The sequence below is a fragment of the Perca fluviatilis genome, chromosome 14 (genome assembly GCF_010015445.1).
Source record: "Perca fluviatilis chromosome 14, GENO_Pfluv_1.0, whole genome shotgun sequence".
NCBI classification, from domain to species: domain Eukaryota; kingdom Metazoa; phylum Chordata; class Actinopteri; order Perciformes; family Percidae; genus Perca; species Perca fluviatilis.
Genome location: NC_053125.1, coordinates 14806599 through 14831665, shown reverse-complemented (window position 1 = coordinate 14831665; position 25067 = coordinate 14806599). Strand labels below are relative to the sequence as shown.

At 39.3% G+C, this 25067-nt stretch overlaps 1 protein-coding gene across 5 annotated transcripts in view; it reads right to left on the bottom strand.

The window, feature by feature from the left end:
- The window catches only part of elavl2 (ELAV like neuron-specific RNA binding protein 2), a 49352-nt gene extending 42204 nt beyond the window's left edge, over window positions 1-7148 (bottom strand). For 3 of the 5 annotated variants that reach the window (XM_039823058.1, XM_039823063.1, XM_039823061.1), the window contains exon 1: window positions 5306-5414. The gene's annotated coding sequence lies outside the window, so the exon portion shown is untranslated. Of the gene's footprint in view, window positions 1-5305; window positions 5415-6756 lie in introns of those variants that run through there. The other 2 variants (XM_039823062.1, XM_039823059.1) reach the window with 2 other exon arrangements.
- Window positions 7149-25067: the final 17919 nt, after the last annotated feature.

The following is a 25067-nucleotide window of genomic DNA, read 5'->3' as shown; positions in this document are numbered from 1 at the left end:
TATATATATATATATATATATATATATATATATATATCGTGGTGGCCGCAATAAGAGTTACCTGCGGAAACACTGCTACCAATACAGGTTTCTCTCTCATACTTAACAATATACAGCTGTGTTAATAACAATTACAAGTGTAGACAAATGTCAGCAGTTTGGACCGGCAATGCTGTGTCTCTCCATGTTGCAGTGGAGCCGTGTGTGTGTGAATGGGGGCGGGGCGGGGCTGCACGCAGGAGAGATCCAAACACAGTCACGGCTTTACAGAAGGAATGGGTCATGTAACGCAACATCAAACCATATTGATATAAACGACATCGCTTCGTTCGTGGAGAGGCAGCGGATGCGAGGACGTTAGGTGCACCGATGCAACCTAGGAAAAACGTTAGTCGCACCCTTACAAATTTTGGTCGCACTCTAGATCCCTGGGGGTGTCACGATTCTCCAAATCCTCAATTCAATGGTCATGGTTCGATTTTCAATTTTTACAATTATTTTTTTTAAAAGCACAGGTTGCTATGCCATTTTTAGACTAGACTTTTATGCAATATACTGACCTTTATCGCAATGTACCACACTACATTATCAAATTTAAAACATCTATTAACATAATGTAACAATAACTTACTATGTATATCTTCAGTCAATTGGAAACTTGACAATTTGTCAATAAAGTAAAAAGGAAAAAAAAGTTTGCCGAAATGGCTGAGGGCAGACGCTTCGCAGCCGCAGCGGTGTTTGGTGTTTTAAGCCCCCAACGTCGTCTTCCAGGCAGAGCTGCCTGGAAGGTACTAGGATAAGACAATGGTTAGGTACCTTGAAGGCTTGGTTGGGGGCTTAAAACACCATCGAGCCAGCAAAGCGGTCTTAGCAGACAGAGAGGGCGACTTGGCAGTCCGCTAACTTGTTCCTCTCTAACATAACCAATATAAGCTGCTATGTTTAGGCTACAAAACGTGCATGGATGCTGAAATTCAACCGTGCGGTTTTGTCGGGATTAAGCTATAAACAGAGGAAAACTCCGCTAGCTGCTAGGCTAATGTGCAAGGGTAAGCACACAGAATATGGTACACACACATAGCAGAGCTTGCAAACTGTGGTTTTTTTGTCAACAATGCGAACATTGTCATAACTCATTGGAAATCCAAAATACTTCCACACCAGCGACTTCAGTGAAAGAGGAAGGGTTTCTTCCTCTTTCTGTCAAGGAGGTTGACTTGCAGCACTTCAACACGTTTTTTTTCCACTCGAAAAGCCGACCAGACGTGACATGGCAGCATCGACGATTCCATTTTTGTATTCTAAATTCGAGATTGCGACTTAATTTCGGTCGATTTCGATACACCCTTAATATTTGTTGATCCATTTTGGATTTTTGTGTCTTGTAAATATTATATGGAAATCCATGAGTATAGGTTTTGCATTTTGTTGCCATTTTTATTGTATTTTGCTTGTATAATACATCTATTAGCAAAAGAATAAGAAGTTGATCGTTGATTGTTATGAATAAGTGTTAACTCATTGGGGTACATTGATGCTACTTAATATCAAATAATCAATGCCAAATGTATTGATTCTGAATTTAGGGTAAGTACATTTTCAGATACTGGCCTTGTTGCTTTAATAATAATAATAATAATAATAATAATAATAATAAGTGCTCGGGCCATAGATTATTAAAAAAAAAAAAAAGGTGACAGTGTGATGCTAAACCTGGGCTTAATATTAGATGCTGATGCCAGTGCTACAGAATTACCCGCCATAATGGGTGGAAAAGCAACATAAACCATACATATACAAATGACAACACTTTAAGTCAGAGTGGTTAAAACTAATAAGTGACATTTGTGATAATTTGGCACTGGGTTCATCGCTGAGGTTGTGACGTGTCAGTCTGTTAAGTGCCTCAGCTATTTACCGGAGGTCTTAGACTATTAATCTTACTTTGACAAAACACTAAAATTAGGCTTTAGACATTACAATGCAGTTGCTTTGAGCACCAATCCAATAATTTAAAAATAAAAATAAATGTCAATGGAATGTTTAGACACAAGGTTTATTTAACTACCTCTGCTTCTCACCATCATAGGCCTACACACCAATACAGCCAAACAAACACATCAACACTCACCACATAACACCTATACAGAGTATGAGATGTGGATATCTATAAAAGCTGCTGTGATGCAGTGACACTGCATTGCTGGCCTCCAGTAATAACACACACACATGCAGAGGGAGGGCCACCCTGTGGCCAAGAGACAATGAGGACCAAATAAAAACAGTCCTGTGCAGCATCCACAGAGCCCAGACAAGATGCTCTGCAGAGGGGAGTAGAGTGAGAGGCCATGAAGACAAAAAGGGGGGATGGGAAGGACATTTAAGGACAAAGGGGGCAAAACTGCTTTTTTCTTTTTGCTAAAGACACCCACTGTATACAAGAGCTGTCAATCTTCATCTATATCATTTGTATTGCATTTGTTGTTTTTTAAATATTCAAATATTCGTATGTTTAATGCTCAAATGCAGCCTGTTAAAAATATTTACTACACTACTCTACTACGTCAATGCCACTATCAGCATGTAGTTGTTGTAACACGTTCTGTCCACAAGAGGGACGTCCAACATCAGCCTGGCCTTGAAGGGGATCTACATCATGGCGCACTGCATTTCTTGCACGCCACTTTTATGTTCACTTTCCACCACTAGCACAGCGACCTACACAAAGCAACAAAACTTAAACATTAACAAATGTACTGAACAGTTAACTGTTATAAAGGCTAACGTGCATTATAACTAAGCCAAATGGTGCTGTTACTATTTTAGTGATTTGTAAGCAACCTGCTTCTTGCAGATTGTCACGTTACTGAGAATACAGCTATTAAAAAAGGTAATATATGAAGTTCAAGCTAACTGACAGCTGTAGGGCAGCTACATAAACTTTGGCTGTCTCCATGAAGCTCCCAACTAAGCTCCTATAACTCTCGATGAAGTTAGGAAACAAGAACAAGCTAACAAATGATACCATAAGCATTTTGGCTTAGTGGATGTCAATTTTAAAGACACGTTAAAAGTATTTCCCATCCTTTTGATTTCCAGCCGCAGCCCGTCACTCCCATTGTAATGTTACTAACATTACTCGGTACGCAACGTTAGCTCTGTGATCTAAGACCTCTCAATGTCTTGTTTCTCTCTCCCACTAACTTATTCTTTATTAGACGTGACATTATAAAAGCATTTTGTTTTCACATGAGGGTAGGCCAAGGCGAGAAGAGGGAGATTCGCTAATGTTAGACAAAACATTTATTGAATAGTAATTTCAGCATTCGAATGGTATGATTTTTTACCATTTAAAATTATATTTGACTTTGGAATTCGTTCCAACAGCCCTACTGTACACTAACCCAGTTTTGATAGCAGCACACATTTCTGTACAAAGCACAGTGATGTGGCCTTTGGAAGTTCACTCCGTGGGCATCTCTGAGTACTACCTATACTAAAGCTGGACTTGTGATGAGATGTGCAATGACACTTAATTTGAATTAAGATCTCCTGTGCGCTCGACATTACGCATATTATAGCAAACTTGCACAATATCACTACTTAAGTAAGTGTGCTCTTAAAACCACAAACACCCAAATAAAATGGAACCTGATTTAGGCCATTTCTTATAAAAAATATTTTTTGTATTTTTTGGCATACAAAGAATTGTGGTATTTGTATTACTTAAGTTAAGTAGTTAATTTCAGGTGATTGGGGAAAAAAGCAGCACTGTCAACATTTTCTTTTGCTGGGCAAAAGAAAATGCCCACAGGACCACAGATATCCTGTGTGTTGGCAACCTCGTGGTAAATTAACTGGTCAGGCTCTGGGTGCTGGCTCCACAATATATAATCTTTTCATGACCTACCAACTGAAGATTACTCACTGCAGACTGCCAACTATAACTCCGATGCCTGTGGCTTCAGCACATTCACCTGCTCAATATTCAAGACCAGATACTACAATCATAAGCACAGAAAAAAAAAGTAGTAGTATTCTTTCAAAGTAGAAAGAATACACCTTTGGTTATACCATAGATTACAGTTTAAGACTTTTCCTCAAAGCCCTTGAGCACAAAAACTATAATGAACAATACCCTGTTCCTTTGCCTGGAGTTGAATAAATCCTAAAACATCCTTATCGACTATTTACAAGTGGACATATGAGTAACAGTATCAATCACCATGATATCAGGTAGTTAATTATGATTACTGTCATTAATGTCAAACATCACATAGCAAAATACGGTTCCATGTACTGAATGAAAAACCCATGGGATACACTGTCACAATGATGGCCATTGTGTGTACACATTGTGAATAAATTCACAGCTAAATATATATTCTGGTAATGTAGTTTTAATTCAGAAATTGATGAAGCAATTTCTGCAGTAGCCTACTGAAAAGGATTACCAACCGCAATGGCATAATAGTACTAAAAAGGTAAACCTGCTACATTGCTCAATAAATACATGCTATCTTCATATATGGTCCGAATTAACCCCATTGCTATGTTAAAAACGTAAACTGCCGATTGAAACCAACTAAGGTAAGGTGTTTCTAATTAGGCGAACTACAACGTAAGGTGGATCAAGGGGGAAAGTTGCCTTGCTTAGCTAATTGATTAATCTGTGACACCTGTGCTACTACGCAACAAAATCAACTGCGACTGAAAATGGGTTCATGCTAAATCCAAATTACTGAGTAAATAATCCCAAACCAATGTTGCCTCTAGCAAACGCTAAATCAAGGCCAAATTTTGTTTTGTTTATTGCATTTAATCGTAACTTTGTGAAACTGCACCTCCATGCTAGTCTTTATTAAGGTTAGACCAGCATGCGGTGTGGGTTAGTCAAACGTACGTACGCGGTTCGGACAATTTGCCAATGCAAGCTTTTATTAACACAGCCAGTGGAGAACCGAGACTGCGGCGTTTATGAAACTGTTCAATTCTCAATACATGTAGCTAGTGTCTTGCATGCTAGCTAACACCGAAATGTGGGTCTGCGCTTGCTAGTACATAAATTATGCATTTGGCTAGCTTAACGTTGGATAATGCTGGCCGTTATGTCACGTTAAAATACGAATATTTCCTATGAAGTTCTGCCAGCAACATGTCCTACTTGTTGGCGTGCTTGCCAGCATCTTGTTGGACCTTGCTAGCAACCGTAACTCGTCAAATGCCCTTTTTCTATGTACATTTTCGGCACAGTTGATTTTGCGAGCTCATATTTTCAGACTATTCCTTTGTGGTGTCTTACCTTGAGGTGTTCAATCGGCGTCACATGTATTTATTAATGAAAAGTCTGCAGACATCGAACTTTTGGTCTCAGTCTTTGCGCAGTGGAAAAGGGGGCGGTGGCGGGAACACGTCCGCCCTAAGTAAACTACTCAGATCCTCAGCCAATCAGCGAAGACCCAGTCTCTACACCGGAAATACACTATCAAGTAATTGATTTGCTGCAGGTGTACTTTTGCTTCATGCTACCTACCTAGCCTGAGTGCCATTTGGAGCAAAATGTAATGCAAAGGAAAAAAAACACAATAAAAATGCTGGAGCAGTGGCCCTAAACCAGGGTCCCTGGGGTATTCAGGTGAAACAAGCCAAATTATAGATTAGAGTTTAATTTAATTAACTACAATTAGGCTACATCAGGAAATTATAGCTAAGCATTGCTGTTTCTATTTCACATGTAATTGGCTCCACTGTTACCTTTGCTTCTACAAGACAGACATATGTATTTTGTATTAATATAGGCTAGGTATAAAAAGCAAAACCTAATCAAATGGGAATGCTGATACTAGTGGCCTCTGGCATGAAAAAGATTAACTAAACCCAGTATGTGATTTATTTTAGTAAGATATAGGAACTGTAGGCTTGTCTACGTTTTACAATTAAAATCTGCGTGAGAATTCAAAAATCCCATTCAAATAATTATGCCTATGATAGCAGAATCTAAAACGAATCATCCAGTAACTCCAAGTAGTGCAACACACACGCTGCACTTAACCTATATAGCATTACTTCTTTTAAGAGTTACACTGAAGTAACAACTCAGCCCTATATGCTATTTTACATTTAAATCGATGAAGCGGTCTATACAATAGCCTATCATTTAGTTTAAATCACATTTGTAGCTATTTGGCCATGTTTCTAAATTCATATCCTTAATAAAATGCAAGTTCTGATATTGATAAAAGAGCTCAGATTAAAAATTAAATAGGCTACATTTGATTAGTTCGTTTACTGCAGCCATTATTTCAATTACTAATGTGTAGTGTTAGTCCAATATTTCCAACACGATAACGTTTTTACTTTAGATGCGGTAACATAACTGACTACTATGCGGATCCCACGTTTCAGCACTCTACCAAGGCCTACATTTCTACACACTAGAGCAATACATGCGTCCATGTCTGAATCTTGGAACATTTTGAAATGAGCACATGTGCAGATATAGCCTACTTGTCCTATCGTGTTAGTCTATGATATGCCAAGGCAACGTAATTCAGAGTTAAAAAAAATCAGCCGTCAATACAAACATGAATGCATCACGGTCACTTTCATATCGCGTTTGCATGCAATAAGACAGCCTTAGACTACAGTGAATGCCTGATCTGCTCTACACACTGTCTTCAAAGATATGACACAGGATAAAATATCGAATAAAAATGTTTCAGGTGAATGAGCAAATGTGTAAAAATATCTTACCGTTTCTATAAATGAAAGTTATGGACGTCCTTAGGCAAACAATCTCTGAATGAAACACCTGGCCAATAGCTTGTAAAATGATGATTCCGCTCTCTTAGTTCAAACTTGGAAACATAAAAGCCAACACAAACAAGATAAAATGAGGAAATGAAATATTTATTAAATCAAAACACAGAAATGATTTCCTTTCAGAAAATGCATGAAACAAAAGGAAAAAGAACAGAAGAAATAAAAGGAATCAAATAATTAAAAAAGCCGGCTTCTGCCTGTCTCGCTCTTTACAGGTGCGCCGCACAAATACGCGACATCACTGAGTGGAAACTAATGCTAGGAGGAGGTTGTCTTTAAAAGGAAGATAGTCCTGCCGGCAAATATATAGAGCCGTATCACAGCATGCCTATACCTCTCCGCTCTCTCCGTTTCATCCATTCAACCTACATATGAACACGCATTTGACGCGGAAGTATACCCAGAGTAGCTCCATCCACCGCTTATGCACACAGAAGCTCTCCAATACGATTGGCTCTAACGCGGTCCTCGTTGGGCTCAACCGTCTTTCCCAATCACAAGATGCCATTCGTCCTCGCCCCAGTCACTCAACACTATCAAGCATTTTTCCTAAATATGGCATTTGAAGTCAAACATCGCCTTGCCGAGACACGCACAGTGCAGCAGGCGGGAATAACACCCAGGCTCGAGAGTAGGCTATTCCGTTTTTTTTTTTCTTGTCACAAATGTATTCCACACCACATCACCACACTGTCACCGTCATCCAAGAAAAGGAAAACAACTGATCCTATTTAGGCTATTCATTTTCAAGGGTTAGGAATCTCTCGTTTTTTTAACTGGATGTTTTATTCGACTTCAGCCCTCACATGAGAAAATAAAAACTCCGAAACATTCTCCTATTAGGCCAACCGTGCTCGTCATCAACCATGTTTTTTTTGTTGTTTTTTTTTGCTTTATCATGCCGCCTCAGTGTCTGCGCCATTTCAGCACTCTCCCATCAATTGTCAGGACATGTTATCTGAAAAAGAGCGTCTGGTTTTGCAAACCCGTTTGTATCGGTGCAGGAAGCAAATCCCCTGCATTCAGCAGCTTCCAGCACCAAGGACAGCGCAGTTCTCCAGTACAGTAGCTGTGGAGCATCCTACACGCTTCCCACTGTCTGCCTCACACACTTACAGTCAACGGTCAGCCCTCAATACTCGACCTATAGGCTAGAAACAAATGTGGGCGTTCATCTGGGCAATCCCTGACACATTTTGAACAACAGAAAACGCTTTATTTAAGCATATTTTTAAGTAATATCACAACAGCATGATGCACATAGTAGAGCACACAGCAGGAGTGTTAGCAGGCTTATCCCATGCACATCTTTTGTCGACTTTCAGAGAGAGGTTGGAGCAACAGTTAGGCTCACATGGGTACAAGTGAAAAGGGAGATCGATGCTTTCAAACATATAATCCAGTACAGTAGCAGTGGCAAAAGGCTATAAGCTCATAAGATCACTGCAGAAAACCTAACACAATTGGACATGTATCCAACTGTGCAGAGAATAAATACACACACACACACACACACACATATATATATATATATTATAAAATGCCATAAGGATAACAAGCTCTTGATGTGTACTTTATCTAGTGCTACTTGTCTGTAAAGATTCTCATCACTTCCAGGTGGAAGGATGCGTCTTTGACTTTGTACTTCAAGTAAGTGATTTGGCAACAGATGTTAAATTGAAAATAAAAACTAATACGTACTTGGGAATGCAGATTATTCTATTTGTGACGTTTTCAAATTGTTTCATTATGAAGTCAACGCATGAATAGTGTCTGCAATGCATAAAATTCTGTAAGTAATACCTGATATAGCAGAGGAATTGCCAAAACAGTGCGCTATTAATATGAGTATGTAATCCATAAGGATATAAAGCAGGTGCTACTGACAATCCACGTTATCAGAATCAAAGAGTTTCCTGCTTCAAGCTGGGATGTTCAGCTCCACTGAAAATCAGAGGTTCATTAGGTCCTTTTTCTTTTTGCTCAGACTCCAAAAAAATTTGCATGACAAAAATCAAAAAATGTTGGGTAAAAAAAAATCCATCAAAATCAATCTTCTATACGGTATTTCTAGGCTCTACATCTTGATGACAGCACATGTTTAAGTCTTGCTGCTCTGGTTTCTGGCTTTGGGGAAGTTATTCATGCCCACAAATAGCAATTAGATCATTAGCATTTAGATAGCATATAGGGATTCTTAAAATGAAAGGGAACATGGAACTATTGCCCCTATTTTTAATGGTGATTTGTGAAAGTGTGTCTCAAAAGAATGTCAGGAAGACTTACTGGGTAGGCAGATTATATTTCAAAGATCAAACAAAAGGAAGTGTCAATATATAATAGGATAATTCTGTAATTCTGTGTGACTTGTTTCCAGGAATAGAATTGGACAGGAAAAATATGGAGGCAGCAAATGAACACCTAATAAAGGGTCAATTGAACAAACTGACAAATCAACTCTTTCACTTCAGGTACTGATGGGCCTCTTCCTAAAGTCTGACTCACACTAAGCTAAATCCCCAGAAACATTGTCACAGTCTTGCAGTCAATAATTTTGGCTTGGGGTTGAACAAAAAAAACAAAAACTCTCAATACACTGGCATATTAAATATTATGCTACTCGGGAGAATTCTCTATGTCAGAGCCAAGGCAACAATCAACAGAATCTTACCAGACTCCTGTAGCTTTGGTCCAGCACTATCTTCCTGTCAGGCCCTCACAGCATGCTCCTGGCTAGCTGCACCGCACCCAGGGAGCTGTAAGAAAACAACCATCTTGAATCCACCAAGTAGACAAAGAAGCGCAGTACAGTGTGAGGGAATGGACATATTTGACTTTGCTATAGTTCCATGCCGAAGCACTGTCTGAGTGGTCAAAAAAAGGATTAAATAGTGTAGAAAAATACTTTGTGACTTTAGGTAACAATTAAAATGCATTGCACAAAAGTGATTTAGCAGGTTCAAGAGGCTTTAATACCATTTACAGTGATTAACAAATTACATTTCACTTCTTCTTCCTTTCCCTGTGGATTTGACAATTGCATGTTGGCACATTGCTACACTCCCCTATGGATAAAGTATTCAACCACCAGTTTTTAGCTCGTATGCATTAGTTTATTTTTTCCCCATAAAGTCCTACCAACAGCAGCAATGGTCCTTAGTAAAGCAGCAGCCTTCGCTTAGTAAGTTTAACCCCATCTGTCCCAGTGGAGCTATCATATTTGACACCATCACAATAATAAAATGCATGAAGTAGCCATTTTTTCAAGGTGAACCTAAATTAGACATGGATATATAATCCATTTAAATCCTGCAACTACTCACTTTAAATGCACCTTCAATTTCAATAGTTATTCTGAAAAAGGAAATGTACTATGCATGCATATTCAAAGCTAATACATGTTTCCTGACCACACCCATTATGGACTGCGCAAGGAGTGTAGCCTTAAAATAATCACATTATCACACTATTACATTATTAAAAAGGCAACCTTAAGTTATAATAATTACTTACAGTTTTTAGTATAAATAAATGAAAACCTACTCAAAGCAAGAATTAAGTAAATACAGAATGATCTACCGCCAATAATTCAAGGGAATTTGGGTTACAGGAACCTAATATTCATGCGGGAGTTACAATTATGTCATGCTGTATAGTGCTTACTGGCCATGGGCTAAAAGGTGGCAAACAGGTTCATCAGGGGACTCTTTACTGTAAAGCAATATAACTCTTAGGGAGAGAAAGCCTTAGCATCCAAACCTGACTGCGGATCAGATAGCCATCTATATTTCAGGGCCACAAATATGAACAACTATGTAATATGTACACCTCCTTGGAGGGATTGTAGGTCAATGCCAGGGTCGTTAACCTAATCCATCTCTGTAATGTGTAGAGCCAAGGTCTCAAACCATTTGGACAGTCGGGATCCGGAGCTTTTTTTCTTTCTTTTTTTTTTTTGCTCCAGTTCAATAATTAGGCTCTGACTCCTCACAGTAGGGGGCGCTCTTCTCTGCCTAAGTGACTCATGCAGTAAATCACAAAATATCCCAGACATGTGTTTTTGTGGTCTGTAGCTAATCTGGCATGCAAGGGGTGGAGTAATGGAGGACATCCAGCAAGAAGAAGAACAAAAAGTCAGTGGTGAAAGCTGCATGTATTCAAATACTACTAAGTACAGTTTGAGGTACTGGTATGTTACTTAAGTATTTCCTTTATATGCACCATTATACTTCTACTAATTCCAGAAGGAAATACAGTAGATCACATATTTAATTGAGGATTTTTGTTTTTAGTGGAGTAGTTTTTTTAAATTGTGGTAGTGTTAATTTTACTTATCTAAAAGATCATGATATTTATCCACCACTGAACACTTTAAAGGAAAATGCACATAGGAGATGAATGAAAATGAATGACTACAAACCCCACTTTGTGCTACTGAAATGGTGATGAAAAATGTATTCTATTAATAAAACTTTCTTTCTTTTTCTTTCTTTTACAGATCACACTGATGAAGCAAAAAAAACAAAAAACAAAAACAGTACCTTCTGCCCCGAGGTACTGACCTGGCACAAGTCATAAAATATTCCCACCTTCATCCCCTCTCCCTTTGGATCCTCTCATTTCCTCTCTGCTCATTGATAATCTGTATGACTGATCCATTGGGTCCCACCTGCTATTAAATGTCAAGGGTGAGTGCCCTTGACTTGAGCGCCTTCCCTGCACATTTACTGACAACCTGCAAGGCTGACAGGCCAGCATTTTATCAGACATGGGTGTTCGGTCTCTCCAATAGATTCTAGCAAAGGGACTAAGATGTCAATAGTGGTTCCTTTGAGACATTTACGCTCCTTGTGCTGTGGCCTCCTTAGCGACAATGCTCTCAGTGTTGCATGGAGGTAATAATTAATGCTCCCTGCTGCGACTGGACAAATATATGTTGAAATGAGTGCCAAATGCTGCAAAAGAGGGTAATAAGCAAAACTATTGCAAAGTATGTCTTTGAATGCCTTTTCTTCTTTTAGCCCAAAGATTGCGATGAGAAGTGTGGAGGCAGGGAGTCTCTTGCAGGACAAACTACAACTTTGCTACATTAACTCTTAGCTTCCAGCTCTATTTTATTTATATTAAAATGTAAGGACCATGCAACCCTTGTTAAAAACTCACATGTTGCACTCCTGGCTTTTAGTACATTTTATTATACACAATATGAACCAACTTATGCATATTTTGTGAAGTCAATGGGAGTTTTTGTACCCAGATGAGGTTCAAATTCTGCTAAACCTGTTGGTTTGTAAGTTTCAGTTCAATCACTTTAATCCCTTTGTGAGAATGCAAAATCACAAATGTTGACTAAAGTGTCATCACTTACATGAAAAACTGAGAATTTCAAGTGAATTTGTGAACTACATAGATGGAAACTAGTTTGGTCACCCATGCGCAGTGACAAATGAAACATACAGAAGTCAGACTGGTCACAGCACACAACAAGAAAGACATGAAGCCACTAAAATAGTAACACTAACACACAAAAGGGCATCAGTGTAGCTCAGGAGCCCACCATGCCACTTATAAACATAAGTGCCGTCAATTAACTAATAAATAAAACGCCAGCCGACTGCAAGTGATGCACCTATAACAAGACCAGTAGAAATGGAAATAGATATAAAATAAAAATAACACAAAATAGAAAAGCAAATAAAATAGGCCTACATATATAAAAAAAAAACACAACCCAAATCTCCGGAAACAGGCAAGTATTACATGCCATTAAAAATACTTTCTAAATCATTCTGTGTGGAGCATCTCTTTTACCAGTCACTCAAAACCATTTTTACACTGCTAAACAACACCAAAGAGAGGATCACCTTTAAAGTAGTATGGTTTAGTATCGCTGTAAAACTTTAAGTACAGCCAAGTAAATAACTATGTATTAGAACACTCAGTATTATAAAAACTTCTGCCTTAAACAAAATTCTGGTAGCATTGACGTTTAGGTTCTAGGGCAGGTATTCTTTGATATAGTTTTCCTGTACTGTACTTCAACCGTAAGCCCTTCTTAGATACAAAAATGTTTCAGTCAAAGTAACTTTGTACATGTTTTTTAATACTTCATAAAAAAAGAGCAAACAGAAAGAACATCAAATCTCAAACCCCAAAGAACACGATCACTTAACGTCTCTGCTCTTGTGATGCTAATGTCTTGCTGTCATGTCACCTGCTTTAAACCAGAAGAAAAAGCCTTAGGGGTTTGAGATTACTTCCCCTTTTTGTATATTTCCCAATGGAATTAGAGGTTGATGCTTGTGCATGATGTCATTGATTGTGGACCATCCAATATGGGTTCCTGCTAGGAAGCTAGAGCTCCAACTGTGACTGTTAGGGCTATGTAATGCAAGACTGGGTGATGTCATTGCAAGAGCACAGAGACCATAGATGACAGTGTGACATGGCAGCAGATAATACAGCTAGACACGTTAATATGGGATATGGGACAAATGGGCTTTATTGAAAATGAATTATTTTGTGTATATATATATATATATATATATATATATATATATATATATATATATATATGTATATATATATATATAAGGTCAAGAAGGGTGAAAGAAGCATCATCACCAAGTCCTTTATCAAACATGTTGAGAGCAGCAGTGACTAGTGTTGCTGTTTGTTTGCAATTATGACAACTCTATGCATGCAGTCAAATAAATCATACTGACGAAAGAAGCAAAGTTAGTTGGACCTTATATTTTTCACTACCTTTCAGACAAACCAAATCAACCGCAGTCACTTTGTCTACGGAACAAAAAAGGCACCTTTATTGAAAAGCTGCTCCAGCGTGATAAAAAAAAAACCCTTAAAGCAACAAAAACCAAATAAAACCTGAAAACATTCTTTCATCTTGATCCTTGGGGAAATACTGCTTGGGGTAAGACAGAGCAAGGTTTCGGATCTCTGAGAAAATAGGGCATGAAATCTCAATTAGATGTGTCAGGATCCTGGGAAATTTCAATGCTTTTTAACACACACTTGTTTCTGGGAGACACCGAGAAGCGCTTGACCACCCAGTGCCTCATTCTCCCCCTGAAATAGCCTGGTCCTAAATAGTCTGATTGGAGAGCGGGATGCACAGGGTGGGCCTATCTCTTTTCAGGAGGGGAGGGGAGCGGAGTGGGGAGCAGGTGCAGGGGAGACAACGATCGATTTGGTTGTCCACAGATAAAATAAGAAATCAAGGGGTTTTATGTGGCACCACTCCCTGGCAAGCCTTCACAGAGTCCAGGAGATTAGAAAGTGAAGTTCCCAGAAAACAGACAAAGGGCATCATTAAACATCGGCTCTAGACTGCTTACACTTTTTCTCTTAAGAGCAATTTGATCTTTGGCTCCCTGTTAAATCCAAATGTCTGAGAAGAAGGGGGAGTTTCTGAGGCTGATTGAAAGCAAATTGTCTCTGTCTTTACACAAGAAATGCACTGACTTTTGAGAAAATAAGCTCCTTGATTAGGAGCAGTTTCTTCTCTGCGTCTCTCGTATTTATTCAGTTTTCTGTCGTGCAAGCTCATTAGTCTCACAGTAACGCTTTAGCACATTATGTCTTAATTGATGACACAGGCTTGTGTTGCTTCATCAAGAGCATCATAGTGTGCTCAACACGAAAGACACAGGGACACAGGGGTCAAACTGTGACCTGTGGAAAGGAGCTTATTTATTTCAGATTAGTGCATTTCTTTAAGCTCAAGAAACGATTATTTTTCAATTAAGCACAATCCTTTCAAAGGCTAAGTTTTTGCAGCGGCCCACCTGGCTAACAAAACACAGGTCCATTTACAATCTGTGCTTTGAAAACTCAGGTTACCTGCCACATACTGCACAGCCTTGTGGCATTTCTCCAACTAATCAATTACAGCTCAGAGGGTGTTTCACTTTCATTTTATTACGGCTTAAAAACATTTAAAAAAAAACTGTTGTAGTGCAGGCACATGCATGATTAGTTGTGGTTATGTCAGCCAAAATCTATTTCCCCCTTTGCCTAATATTGTTGCTGTGTTTTGGTCATTGTCATGTGAAAGCCTTAAACTGTAGCTCCAAAATGTCAGCTTTTCAAAAGCAAACAAATAGCATTTTGTGTTTCTAATATAAAAGCCACAAATGTATCCCGACATAGTTCTGAAAAGGACCCAGGGGTGGAAAGTAATTACGTGCATGTAGCTTTTTCCTTGTCTTGAATTACAGTAAACTGTTTTTAGTCTCTACCAACTCCTGATAAATATCTGGATCTTCTGCTGCTAAATGCTCCACTATGTTTACCAGCTAGTCACTAACTGTGTCTAAAAACGACACTATGAGAACATTGAGAGTGAACCAAAACAGTAAAGTTGCAGACGGACAGCTTAACAATGAGCTGAAACTCATTATGAAGCCATGCAAAGCAGAGAGGAGCTGCAGATTCAGGTGATAATTTGGTCAGTTCATCACTATGAGCGCCCGCTCATATCGTCACATTGTTTTTACATTCTGGCTATCGTGGAACAGGTGAAGACTGACCCCCATAAAGTGGAAACTACCTAGTCCTAGAACAATGCAAAACCCACAACGTATTAGTCTTAAATGAAGAATTCTGTTGTCATATCTTTGAAATCCAAAAGGCCTCGTTATATCTCAAGGTGTTCTGACCTTGTATTTCAAAAGTGCCATTTAATTGCAATTAATTATGCATTAGCCAAATTAGGAGTCAGCCAGGACTTTGCTGGACTAAACATGAAGAGCCAACATTTTTCTCAAATTAAAGAAAGGATTTCATTAGGAGATGAGATCGAGGGATAAACGTCATACAGTCAAATAAACAAGTGATGGGATGATTAATTATTCAGCCACGGCAGTTTGCTGAGATAATGGCTTCTCCGCCCAAATGAATTTAACTAAAGAAACACGTTACATCCTATTTTGCTTCACCATCTGAGGTATGATTCAGCTCTGCAGTGTCACATTAGTGCATCACTACAGTTAATTGCTTTCACCCAAAGAAATATTTGTACAAATTAGACAGCCCAGCTTCACTGGGAAGATGAATAGAGCATGTATCTCATTCATAATTGCAAAGTGATTTATTGTGAGGTGATTGGAAATGCATCCATAGAGGACAAAGAGGACTTACTCACTCATTTAGTCAACTACTTTGGTCCAAGGCCTTGAAGATAATAGCCTATATGTTTTCATTCCTTTATTCACAGTCAGTATCAGTGGCATAAGGTAGTTACGACGAGCCCCAGTGCAGGCTTTTATGATGGGCCCTAGTGCACCCTACACACACGCACACGCACGCACGCACGCACACACGCACACACACACGCACAGTTACTTTTTTTTAGCCCTGATGAGTTTGCACTCCTGAATTTAATTGATTTAAAAAAATTTTTTTATAGTTTTTGTATTGTATGTATAAAATAGGCATATCATTTTGGAAAAAATTTACAGAGATGGGGTTGCCTTGTCGAGGGCATGTATAGCAAATGGCACAGTTTTTTATTTAATGTGAGTTGAACACAGGCGTATTTCTGAGGTGGAAATTTGAATCTCCCTGGTCAGTATAGAGTAGCAAGAAAATAGATCAATTTGTGTTGAACTGAAAGTTTATTTTACTCCAACAAAATTTCAAATCTAAAATTAAATAAAAATCTACAGGTGTGTCCATGTTAAACACACTATCAAGATTTGCTGTATATTTCTGTTCAGCTTATTTGTTTTATTGCATTTGTCTTATTGTTTTTCAAGATATGCTAAGACTAAGTCAATGTAAACAGACACAAATTTGCCCTTGAAAGTGCGAATGAAGGCAAAGACTCATCCGAGAAAGTTGAAAATGTTTCAACTTGAGTGAAAAATGTTTATCCCAAGGCTGCATGTCCCCATGTCATAAATGTAAAAATCACAGAGACAAGAGGATGAACTAGAGTAGGTAAAGTAACAGTAAAGCTGGAATTCTTTTGTTCGTAAAAACACAAACTGCACTCCAGCAGCCAAGTAAGCATCATCATTTGCTTCATATTTAACCTGAACAAATATATGTAGTGTTATGCTAGGCAAAACTTGTAGCATTTTAAATTCAACCCAGTACCGATCATATAAAAAGACGATAAGAGCAACACTGTACTGAGCTAAATGCTACGTGACAAAGCTATCATGCTCACACCGCTAAGATGCTAATATTAAGCAGGTATAATGTTGTACCTTCATCACTTATTTAGTGTAGCATGTTAGCATGCTAACATTTCATAATTAGTGCCAAACACCATGTACAGTTGAGGCTGATGGGAATGAGATCTGTTTGGCTCATGTTTTGGTCACAAACAACTTTTGACCTTTGACCTTTTACTGTGAGAAACACAGAAGGCTGACTGTATGGGTACCCATAAAATATCTGTCTCTGTAATATATATATATATATATATATATATATATATATATATATATATATACACACACACTACCAGTCAAAAGTTTTAGAACACCCCAATTTTTCCAGGCTTTTATTGAAATTCATGCAGTTCAATGTCATATTGTACTCTGAAATGAAAAAATTGAACAAATGAACAATTTAAGTTAAAAAAGAAATCATGGAATCAATTTATAAACCAAAATGTATTCTAAATTTTTGACTCCTCAAAGTAGCCCCCTTTGGCAGATATAACAGCTGAACACACTCGTAGCATTCTTTCTACAATGGAAATCAAATATTCTTCAGAAAGTTCTTCCCAACTCTGTTGCAGAAGTTACCATAAATGTGTGGCACTTGTAGGTTGCTTTGCTTTCACTTTTCTGTCCAGTTCATCCCAAACCAGCTCAATGGGGTTTAAGTCTGGTGACTGTGCTGGCCACTCCATGTTTTTAAGCTTACCATCTTGTTCTTTTTTGCTAAGGTAGTTCTGGCATAGCTTCGACTTATGTTTTGGGTCATTATCTTGCTGTAGGATGAACCCCTGACCAACTAGGTGTATACCAGAGGGTACTGCATGGCGCTGCAAAATGCTATGGTAGCCGTTTTGGTTCAGGGTGCCTTTCACTCTGTACAAATCACCAACCCTGGATGCAGCAAAACAGCCCCAGACCATCATGCTTCCTCCTCCATGTTTGACAGTTGATGTCACACACTGAGGAACCATCCTTTCACCTACTCGACGGTGTACAAAGTGATGAACCGAAGATTTCAAATTTTGATTCATCAGTCCATAACACCTTTTTCCAGTCTTCAGTAGTCCATTGATGATGTTTCTTGGCCCAGGCAAGCCTCTTTTATTTATTCTGACGTCTTAGCAATGGCTTTCTTGCTGCAACTCGACCTATCAAACCTGCAGCTTGAAGTCTTCTCTTCACAGTTGAAACTGAGACTTGCTTATTACGACCACTATTAAGCTGTGCTTGAAGCTGTTGTCCTGTGAGCCGCCTATCACGCAAGCTAAACTTGTCTCCTGATTCTGTTGTGGCTTTGGGTCTGCCAGACCTCTTCCTGTCAGAGTTTCCCCCAGTTTCTAAGTGCCTTTTGATGGTGAAGAATACTGTACACACCGACACCTTGACTTTCTTCGCAATTTCTCTGTAGGAAAGACCAACATTCTTACATTGTCATAACACTGTCATTCTTAACAGTGTTATGATGGTCTGTCTCTCTTCCATTGTTAATTGCCTTTTTCCCGCCATTTTTATGGCAACACACTACTTTCTGCAGTACAATACTGTTCAAATAATGCTCACAAGGTTATGGTACCACAGTGTGTTCCAACAATACTTAGCACCAACTTTCAAAGCTTGATCAATCTCCATTGCTGCAGAACAGCTTTACATTGTTTACCCATTTCTTGTTCCCTGAAAAAGGCCTTTTTGTAAAATTCTGAAACGTACATTATTTTTTCAGTTTTGGGTAACCTTACTTTTTTTTTAACCTCAGGCAGTTCACCACTTACATTTGTACCATTTCAAGCTTTTAATTGGACTTGAACTGCTAAAATTTCAATAAAAAACTAAAAAAATTGTGGTGTTCTAAAACTTTTTACCGGTAGTGTATATACCAACCGACATTGCCATCTCTAGAGCCATGCTGATAGCGTGCATAAATGCCATTGAAACAGCTAAACTGAAAATATGTTAAAAGGTTTCAGGGATCCGTCATACAGTACAGCTCGGTGAGTCAGTGATCTTTAGAAGTCTGTCAGAACGTGAAAGAAGAAGACAAAAATCCATTTCTATTACAGCCTCAAAATGGAACATCCAGGCGAGAGGATAATCCCAAGGTCCTCTTCCAGGGCTGCAGACACTGATCATATGGGCCTGCGTGTGATTACAGGGAGCTCAATTAACGTAGACCCAGGGGACAGTTCAATCATAGAGACAAACATTCCCCCAGCATAGTTTACGTGACCTGCAACCAATGGTCCATCTTAGCTCCATTGATTGAGATTAACAGGTTTGGGATAGTGGGCCAGGCAGACATCCACTTGAAACTTACAGGTAAGTCAGAGCCTGGAAAGAAAGAGGAAGGCATTTTTGTGAAGAAGTTGTGTCAGTGAAGAATTCTATTCAAGCACTGAAATAAGAAAAATGAGACAATGAAAGAAGGACAGAGAAGAAATTAGAAATTTGGGAGAGTCTTAACCACCCAGCCAGCCAGCCTCAGTCATCATGAGCCCAGTGCCAAGGCCTCCAAATACAGGCGTTTGCTCAGATTTTACACTTGGAACAGCTGTGTATCTGCAATTTTCCATGGACACAGTCTCATGTATGTTCTCATACCTATCCTTTATTTTAATGCAAAGTTAAATATACCTGCGCTTGCAGTGAAAAAAAAAGGATGAATAGTCTACAGAGACTAGCATCACAAATCCGTTTGATACAAGTCTTTTTGGCAGATCACACATAGGTCTTATGCATTACTCCTTTTCCATTTCAAAGTGCTAGAATCTGGGATTTTTACAGCCAAGATATCTCATTTAAAATGGAACCATAATTGAATCTGAAATCACGCGCTCCCAGATATGGTTCCTGTTCCCTTGACACAGCCATATCAGAAGCATCCTACGTTTCAAAGTGGCTTTCATGCGATTTCATGAGAATATGGCTAATACGGTGTGCTTAGGCAGATCACAATGGGCATAATCCCGTGTTTGGAAGACTACCTCCCAGTGGCGCACAAAATAATAAAGAACCCTCTGTCTCCAACAGATGAAATGCTTCAGTCGCTCTGATTTGTTGTGACTGAGACTGAGATTGAACAGTAAAAATGTGACAAGCACAAAAATACAATTGTCTTCTTCTTTGCCTCTGCTACTGCATGTGCATCATTTGTGGGCAGGAAGAGACAACATAAACTGAAGCTACAGTAGAGACAGACTTGCATCTTGAAATAGAAATGTTGCAGACAGTATCTTGATTTAAAAATCAAGAAGAGGCCCGTGAAATCACAAAAGTAGCAAAGGGTATGTTTAATCTTTCTGTGTCGTGCTATTTCCTGATTTAAATAGAGACTTCTTTATGTAATCTAGTTTTCCCAGGTAGTGCTGGGCGGTAAACCGGTATTACTTTCACGAATTATATGAATTTTTCATATACTGTGATGCCAGTGAATTGCCGCGGAGAGCGCTACAGCAAAAGCAAACTGCGAGAGAATTGTGAACGGGACCCCTGTTAACTGCGTACCGTTCTCACTCATGGTAGTAACTTTATAACACAACAATTAATAACCCACAAATAACTCTCTTAAAAAGGACAAAACATCATAGCACACAACAATTTGTGACATAATTAATTTGTAACACTAATAATTGTACATTTACAAATGTACACCACCGAACATCATGCTGGGTAACATTATAGCTGCTAGCTAGTCAGGTAGCATAACAGTTTGTTAAAGCAACACTATGTAACTTTTCCCGCTTCGGTCCCCCTACAGGTTGTCTCATTGGAACTACAGCTTGCGCTAAAAGTTACATAGTGTTGCTTTAAGATGGCATAGGCGCCGGTCGATACTGCAAATTGAAGAACAGAGAAGAACGATAGAGGATGAAGAAAGACCGGAGATACAGCAGAACAACGTATGCACAAAGAGTAAGAGAGGAAAACGAAACGTTTTGTTATATATATATATATATATATATATTCTGACAGTACTGAATACTGACAGTAAAATAAGCCATTATAAACCTACATAAAAACCGAGTCAAGCAAAAGAAAGAAAATACTGTGATATACCATGAAACCGCCAGAATCTTAAAAAATATCGTGATAAAAATTTTTTCTCATATCGCCCAGCACTAATTCCAGGATCCTTTGTTGCCATTGGTAACTTCTTATACCACCACTTGCTGCCCAATAAGTGAATCTTAATTCACTACCCTCATATTTTAAGCTTTGCCTCACAAAATGTAATTTACAGCAGGCACTTTTTGCTTGTGCTCTTTACAGCCTCTGCTCTCCTGGGAAGAGAAGACAGGCATTTTTAAGCAAATCAAAATCAATAGCTATCTAAAGGGGGCAAATCTCACAACATTAATCTTCTGGTTCTGCCAGTGATTCTCACTGTAATTAATCAATGCTTTAAACTGGAGAAATTTGGCAATTCATCTTTGATTCTCTAATGGAACATACAGACAGAGGCAAAAAAGCAACAGTCTGAGTTACACCGACTCAGAGCTTATTCAATACAAGTCTAATGAGGTCTTTTATAAGTCAGATGTGGTCTTTTTGAAGCAGGCGAGTGTGCAGTGTGAAGTGTGAAGTGTGAAGTGGAGGGTACAAGTCATTATGCTCAACATTTTGCAAAATGTACAATTGTGAGGAAAGATGACTTCAATGACAATGACTCAGCTGGTCCCCATGTACTGTGGATTTGTCCCTAAAAAAACATCTAAGCTTAAAGATCACCATATACCCCATGACATTTAATGAACTTTAGATTAATTTAATCATGATTTAGTGATTGTTTTCCACGTTTTGGTAAAGAAAGAACTTTAATGTTCTTTATTTTGATTGCGAACTTCGATTGCGTTGGCCAAACAAAGCCACAAAGGCCTTTCCACACAAGATCAGACATGCATGATCACTCTGCATTTGTGTAAGCTTTATGAAACAGGTGAATCCACCATGGCACCTACTCAACGAGAGCCTGAACAAAAACACTACAGAAGAGAAATCAGTCAAGCCTGTCGCATTGACCTACTTGACAGTGGCGTGTGAGCTGAACAGTGAGAGCTTGAGAAGTCAGTGTCTGTCTTTTTCTTTCTTACTGTTTTCTTTTCCTTTTTTTCTTCTGTTTCTCCATTTTGTGTTTTGCTGTGTTTTATAAATCATGTACCGAAGCAACAGAAAATCGCAGAATAAATAAAACCATTAGCATAAAGGACAAAGTGGCATTTCACTTTGAATACAAATCAATTTCATGAGTCTAATTACATATCACAGCTCTTATTTTGTGCATTTAGGAACCAAATTAGAAGTGCTTGGGTTGAAAGAAAACACTTTGAGACAATGGGCCCTATCTTGCACCCAGCGCAATTGACTTTGTACACCAACGCATGTATCGTTCCTATTTTTCACGCGACGCACAGCGGACTTTTCCCTCCACTATGACGCACGTTGGTAAATTAGGGAATGTATTTGCGCTCCCGGGGGCGGTTCAGCAAAAAGAGGAGGCATGTTCAGGCGCAAATGTTCCCTGGAGCTATTTTGCAGTTTCAGAAAACAATTCCGCCACAGACCAGGAAAAACCTGGTCTAAAGTCAGTGGCGCGTTATTCAGATGCTATTTTAGGGGCGCATGCTTGGCCATAATGTAGCGTGTGCACAACGCGCATACACTTTGGTTCTCTCATCTACACGGACGCAGTAGTTCCCATTTTTGCAACCATACATAATTACAAGGAAAAATATTACTGAAAATGCGCTTCAGGTGTTTGGATAGGTCAGGAGGCACTTTACAGTACAGTCCTCAAAAAGTCGCAGCATTCTTTGTGGCTTGTTGTGTTTTACACAACATTTCCATGAATCATGGATGTGTTGATGACATAAATGAGGAAATATTAGAGGACTTAAGGAGACGTGATGTTGAACTACGGTGGGATTGGACACTTGAGGGTCCAGGAGTGGCAATGCGCGATGCGCTCCTGGTGGATCGGCTGGACGGAGATGGAGTGGGGGGAGGAGGAAGGGGCACAACAGGAGCGGGTGGTGCGTTTGGAGGCCCACGCTCCATGGCTGCAGCAATCCTCTCCAGACTTGAGAAGATGCGCCCGAGAGGCCGCAGCAACATCGGCACACGGTCAAGACGGGCATTTATTACTTTGCCGCATCCCGGACAGCTCCCGCTGGCGTGCGCCAGGCAAATCTGACGTCATAAGAGCAATCCGCCATGGAACAAGCGCGCCTGCTCTTAAAGGGAATGAGAGATGACGCTCTGATTGGTTTATTGCACGTTACGCCTAAACCACACCTAGCTACTTCAGACCAACCCATTTTAGATTTGCGTCGGGCGCAAGACTCATTTATCCCGCCGGTATAATAGCAACAGCGCCCACAAAGCTACTTGCGTTTCGCGTTTGATAGCGTTTGTCAGATCGTTAAAATAGGGCCCAATATCTCCGACAGAAAGCAAAATAAGAAAAAGTTGCCAAGGGCACCACTGAAAGCAAGGTGTGCAGTTGCGCCACCTTTTACACCTCTATTTTGGCTGGTTGAGTCAGTTTAACACAGCACAAACCCCTCTAGATGTAGGAAAGACATGCACTGATACAGGCCAGTTTAGGTCACAGCCTTTAGTAGCTGTGTGTCTTTGTTATACGAGCCCAGGTTAGCTTAGCCTTGTAACACACAACTGTTACAGCTTAGCTGGTAAAGTGTCACAGTTCAAATAATAAAAGTTAAACTGACATGGTCTCAAGTAGATCGACATTAATACTGGAAATATCCAGACAGAAATAATTGCTCATAAGCTCTTGCTGTCAGTCATTATACGGCTGCCATGGTAACTGTTGGTAAGGCTAAAAACCCCATTAAATAACATTTCAGCTAAACACATGAAGAAAAAAGTTGGGTTTTTTTCTCTCTTTCCATGGCTATACCTAGATGACTTTAAGTGGTGTATGTGTGACACAGTGATTTCTCAGTCTCTGTGATGCGTGAGTGAATACGTGTTGAGGCAGAGGAGGTGGGAGTTGAATCCTACAGCTTGTTTGCGTTTCATGCTACTTTAGACTTCTCACTGTAGCAGTTACAGTTCTGAATTTCACACAAGCTAGATCCAACAGACACATTTTACCCAACACCGAGGTTTTGTTTGCAGCTAGTTTGCAGATTTCTTTAGATCAGTTATCAACAATGTAACTAGAATGCATTTGCTCGTTTGTACACTTAAAGAAACAGTTGAACAGTTTTGGGAAATGTGCTTATTTGATTTTTTTTCTAAGAGTGAGGTGAGAAAATCAATATCAGTCTCATGTGTATGCATCCAGACTGTCCTACCCCCCCAAAAAAAATGCTGTATAAGTCCTATTTGCAAGCAGCTTATTATGACCCATATAAGTCAGGTGACGTTGCATAAAGAGAAGTCTCACATTGCCAGGCTGATCTTCACAGTGCTGTGGAGTAAGCTCTGGCTCTACTACACATACATTTCAGGATAGGAGAAAAAAAAACGCACTGGTCTGTTTGCATTTCTCTAAACCACAATCGTCTGTGGCGCTTAGCTCTGGACGCAGCAACGGCGGCTCTGCAAAATGGTCTCGGGAACATTTGCACCCTGCAAAAGAAAATGCCACATACAAAACTAAAGTTAACTGTTTACACAATACAGTAACATGAGCTATTTAAATTAGCCAGATACATGGTTAAACGTAATTAGCTTTTACCAGTGTATAGCCGTGTGTATTATGTCCATGGCAATCCCCACCAATCGGTCACGCAAAACGTCCCAGTTAGATAGTAAATGCCGTAAACACATTCTTTGTAAATCTTTACAATCATTCCCCCAAGAGAAAGAACCAAGCAGGCCTGCCTTGTTGCACAATACAAATTTTCTTCAAAACTCGCCATTTTCAGCATGTAGCTTGCTAGCTCGACGTTTGTTGTTGTTTCCCGAAAGGAAAAGAGTTTGAGAAGGGCAACACACAGGGAGCAGAAGGTTAGGAACATCCAGCGGAACATCTGGCGGGGCCAAATGTGAGGCAATTATCCTGGGAATGTAATGTTCTTGATC